A 6,000-nucleotide genomic window follows, 5' to 3' on the forward strand; every position below is an offset into this window, starting at 1 on the left:
ACTGGGAGGGAAAACTGTTTTATTTAGCCTGGAGGGATTTTTTTGTAGCAAACTGACTAAATTAAAATCCAGTCTATTAAATCCAGTATCATACTAGAAAATGCCTTTTCCTTGCACTTTTAGATAAATTTTCATTGATCTCATTTTACGCATGATTACATTTTTAATGAGTTGTGCAATATTTCCAGGCTAATATTAAATCCCCTCTCTCCTCCTCTTCCCCCGCCCCCCACTTATTGCTTGCTGGATTAACATTTCTGATAAATTGTTGGACCAGAAAGGAGCATTACCAAGATGAAATAAATTACTTCCATTTTTTTGCAGCTCTAAAGCGATAATAGGAGAATACAAATGCCTACTGCCTAATTATGCCACATCTTCCAATTCATTTTACAAAAACAATTATTTTATTTTTATGTAACAGGCATGTTACCTTGTATTCATCATAAACGACCCTGAACACTGCATGGTTTATTAGAAAAAAAAAGGTTTTTTTCACCGTAACACGGATCAAGTAAACTTATGATCATCTGAAAAGAAGCAACTTCATAAACTAAACCATATGGCAGTGATAGACAATTAGAAAATCTAAACACTAAGAAATAAGTTTATTTTAAAGATAGAAATTATTTAAAATTAACTTCCAAGCAGAGTACAAGATGATATTATGCATAAATGCTTTAAGAGACCAGTTCCTGTGTGAGACAAGAGACCAGGAGAGTACCTTGCATATAGTCTCCCACTTTATGGAAGTAAGACCCATTTTTCTCTAGCAGCATCTTCAGGCTTATATGCCATAAATAAAGATAATGTCATGGACACTACTAGAATTCCAGGCTCCACTCAAGAAAGGAAGTCAGAAAAATCATTAAAAGTGGGTCTAGGACCAAGAACTTTGTAAGAGAATTCTTAAACATCTATGCTTCCCCCTGTATTAGCTATAACTCCTTAATTCTTTGTAATGACTAAGAGCAAACTCTGTAAACATATTAAACTTTCTAATTCAAAGAATACAAGAACAAAATGAAATGCAGCTCTATGGTGCTTACAACAGATAGACCTAAAAAAAATGGGTCTTGAAAGACTGAAAATAAAAATGTGGGAACAGACTTATCAAATACTAACTAGAAGACTGGTAGTGTAGTAATTTTAGTGATTTTTAGTAATTTTAGTAATCAATGTAGAAAATATAGCAAAAGGATTTAAAATAAAGGGGGAAAAATCACAAGATTTATATACATAAATATGGAATTTATATGTATTATTACATACATGGAAAGAATGTATGTATTTGCATGTAAGAACATAGATATCTATTAGAGTATTTATGTTAAATATTTATTTAGATACAGGAAAAAATATATATACACACATGTACATACACAGTACATATATGCCCACATGAATACACACATAAGTACAAAGTATTAACTTGTATGCTCCCAACACATGGCTTTGAAACATAAAAATCACAACTGACAGAATTACAAAGGGAAAATGATAGAAGAAAGATCCAACATGTTAAATGGAGACATGAAATTTTTTTTTGAAGTTTCTGTATTTATTTTTTGAGAGAGAGAGAGACAAAGCAATCAGGAGAGGAGCTGAGAGAGAGAATCCAAAGCAGGCTCCATGCTGTCAGCGCACAGCGCAACCCGGGGCTCAATTTTCATGAACTCTGAGATCATGATCTAAGCCAAAATCAAGAGTCACCTGCTTAACTGACTAAGCCACCAAGCACCCCTGGACGATATTTTAAGAAGACACAACTGAATTTCTAGAGATGAAAACTACAATGTATGAGATCAAAAATATCCTGTATGGAAGAGACTAGACCAAGCAGAAGAAAAGATTAGTCAACTTCAAGACATGGCAATAAGAACTATACAAAATGCAACAAAGATAGAAACAAAGACAGGAAAAAGAATTAACAAAGCATCAGTGAACCATGGGGCAACCTCATAGGGCCAAATATAAGGTAACTGGCATCCCTAAAAGGATGAGAAAGCAATACATATTTGAAGAAATAATGACTGAAAAATTTCCAAGTTTGTTGAAAACCATAAGCTCATTTTGTGGGTGGCAGCAAGCATAAAGTGGGCACCATGAAGGCCTCAGATAGACTGCAAGAATATATAAGATGGTGGAGTACTGCCTACTCACTCCCAAATGCCACTCCCTGCACTCTACCACATGCCAATCTTTGCACCTAATCATGTCACAGCCAAGTCCTGTTTCTGGTACTTTCTGTCTCAGCTTAAGAAGTCTTCAAGGAAAGTGGTCTACTGGCAGCAGGTATTTAAGATACCTCCCCTGCAGCTACACAACTCTGGCACCTAGCTGTGCTACAACTCCTGTAATGACACCCACATATGCTGGATGTACAAGGACCTAGCCACTGTGGACAATGTCACCCAGGGCTATCATGACATGGGGGCCCAGCACAGCACCCAATCCCATACAATCCATATCATGAGGATGGAGGAGTTCATGGCCAGTCAAGCAGTTCCACAACCTCAAGATTAAGTTTTGTTGCCACACTGGGTCTTGGATTGACAGTAAAGGCCAAGGTTTACTGCCAAAAGCCCCAACACCTTCTTTTAGATGCAAGGTCCTCCCCATTCCCACATCTGCCCAAATAAACTCATAGGGACACAAAAATAGAAGAATCTCCCATGAACCCCAAGCACCAAAAACAAAAAAATAAACAAACAAAAAAAAAACACAAGAAAACTAAGGCATATCACAATCACCAGGCTTAAAATCAGTGATAAAGAGAAAAATGTGAAAAATAACCACAGAAGGAAAATGGAGACATATTACATACAGAGTAATAAAGATAAAAAGGACAGTACATTTCTAATTAAAGACAACATAAGCTACAAAATAGTGTACCAAGATCTTTAAAATACTAACTGGGAGGGGGAAAAAAAAGAGGGGCACCTGGCTGGCTCAGTTGGAAGAGCATGTGACTCTTGACCTCAGGGTCATGAGTTCAAGCCCCATAAGGGGTATAGAGATTACATAAATAAAAATTTTAAAATTTGTAAAAAAGGAAAATAGATGGAAAATATAAGTGAAATAAAGACCTTCCCCAGACCTACAAAAACTCAATCAATCACTAGTAGACCTACAGAACAAGAAATGAAGCAAGTGCCCCAAACAGAATGAAAATGATACCAGATGGAAACCTCAATGCACACAAAGACTGGAAATAGAAACTACAAAGGTAAATAAAAATAAAAACTTGTTTAACTGAAATCTCTAAAACATTATCAACCGTTTGAAACAAAAATAACAGCAATTTACTGTAGGGATTTGAACACACATAAAAATGAAATGTGTTGACAACAGCTTAAAGGCCAGGAGAAAAGGAAGTAATACCACTGTAAGGTTCTTACACTGTACGTGTATCACTTGAAGGTTGACTGTGCTATGTTAAACCTGTGTAATATAAACCCCAAAGCAACCAATAAAACAGTTTTAACCTATAAGACAACAAAGGAGACAAAATAGATTCATAAAAATAAAAAACTCATCTAAAAGAAAGCAGAGGGGCACCTGGGTGGCTCAGTCAGTTGAGCGTCCAACTTTGGCTCAGGTCATGATCTCATGGTTTGTGAGTTTGAGCCCCACATTGAGCTCACTGCTGTCAGTGCAGAGATTGCTTAGTATCCTCTGTCCCTGTCTCTCTCTGCCCCTTCCCCTCTTCAAAACTAAATATAAACATATTTTTTTATAAAAAGGAGAAAATGAAGATAAAGGGAACATAGAACAGAAGGAACATACAGAAAACAAATAACAAGACGGTAGATTCCAACACAATCATATCAATAACCTTATTAGGTGTAAATGGTCTAAAAACCCTAATTAAAAGCTGGAGATTGTTAAATTGGGAGAATAAAGATGCAACACCAAACTCTATGCTGCCATAATTTTTTTTCAAGTAAAAAGAATGAAAAAGACACTCTGTACTAGCAAATTGAGAAAAAAGTCGAAGTGGCTGTGTTAGTATTAGACAAAGTAGATTTTAAAACAGACTGTCAAGGATCAAAGAAAGTCATATCATAATGATAAAGGGGTTACTTCATTAAGAGGGCATAAAAATCTCAACTATTTATGCACCTAATAATACAGTTTCCAAATACATGAAATAAAGTAATTCAGTAATTGACAGAACAGTAGAAAATCAATAAGATAGGAGATATGAAAAACAATATTAACCAACTTATTTAATTTACATCCATATAATACTTCATCCAGAGAGAAAAATATACATTCATCTCATATGTCTCTAGTCTAAGATGGACTATATTGGGGCTATACAAGAAGTGTTAAAAAATTATTAAGTATTCAAGTCACACAAAGTAGGCTGTCTAATGACAATGAAATTAAATTAGTGATCAGTAGCAGAAAAATCTCTGGAAATCCCCCAATATTTAGAAACAAAATAAGATACATCCATGGTGTGTAATCCATGGGGAAAGTAAGAAATCAAACAGAAATTACCAAGTATTTTGAATTAAAAATAAAAACACAATTTATGGATTTCTGCATTGTATTTCTTAGGAAAAAAACTTCTCCAAAGACAATGCAGGTAACTAGGGTCACATTTAGGAACCTCATCCAGTATTTTAGGTCTTAGATGCAGTACCAATTTCAACCTTGAATGAAAATCTTCACCTTGGCATTAAAAAAAGAAGTTGGTGTCATCATGACTCCCCAGCTCTTGTACTCATGGTGCAAAAGGGAGGAAGTCAATTTTTTATGGTCATTTCTAGTTCTACCTCTATGTCCTCTCCAAAAAGTAACAGAAAAATTCTAATAAACTTAACAAATTTAAACCAATAGCCAAATCTGACCAATTTCTGGATATATTTGTCATTTTTATCACCAAAACAGGTTTCAGGGAATTCAAGGGTATTAATAAAAATCCATGCCTATGACTGAGCAATTTAACTATTTTTAATGATGGTGAACAGTAAATACATGACCAGAAAGATAAAATATTAACATCAAAGTGAAATAAAGAAAGTCTCAGAAAGTACCAATGGCCTAAAGGAATGCAGTAGAAAATTTAACAGACTATAAAGTTCACAAGAGAACATGACAAGAATCTAAGACTCAAAATAGTAAAAGCCAGTCTTATATTTGTTTAACCTACTGAAAAATTCTCTGCAGTCTGGACAGCCACAGTCTAAGACTTCAGCAATGAAAATGTAATTAAAATATGCTAATATTGGACAAGAAAATAGTAAGACCTGGGGATGTGGAAATGTCTCCCATGTTGCTCAGGTGGGTAATATGTGAGCATGGAAAGGAGATGTCAAGGGGTGGTGTGGAGAAACTGTCAAAGTCCCAAAAAATGTTTCTGCTATTAGACAAGCCTGAAATCAGAAAGGGGGAGGCGGGAGGATTTGTTAATAAAATCATTTCACAGACCTTTGTCCTAGTCTACGTGCCAAGGACAGGAGCATCCATTTCACGGAAATTCTGTGAGAATTCAGTGAAGTCAACAAGTCTAGTGGAGACGAATTTGACAGCAGTTTCTAAAAGAAATTTCATAATGGGCCTAAAAAAGAGCTACAATATTTCAGTACAAAAGTACCAACTTTGAAATCAGAAACCTCTACGTTTTCAAAGTTGGCTCTACTATATTATAAGCTCTGAGAACTTGGGCAAGTTTCTTATCCGTCCAAAGCCTCAGTTCTTTAAATCAAGAAAAGAGAAGTAATACCTTCTTCATAGGCTTGCTATAAGGACTTGCTCACATAAACAACTAAACTCAGTTCTGAGCACACAGTAAGGCCTAACTCAACAGTACCAATTATTAAGAATAATTAGGGCTACCTTCCCTAAAGAACCAGAAAATGCTGGCTGACACTGGCAAGTAAACATAAGATTGTTCTTTTCAAAGAAGCTGAAGACACATGAAAAAAATCTGATTTACAAAATTAAATAGTGCTAATTTAAAGTGAATAATGAGGCTGTGGCAAGTCT

The sequence above is a fragment of the Prionailurus viverrinus genome, chromosome E2 (genome assembly GCF_022837055.1).
Source record: "Prionailurus viverrinus isolate Anna chromosome E2, UM_Priviv_1.0, whole genome shotgun sequence".
Classification (NCBI taxonomy): domain Eukaryota; kingdom Metazoa; phylum Chordata; class Mammalia; order Carnivora; family Felidae; genus Prionailurus; species Prionailurus viverrinus.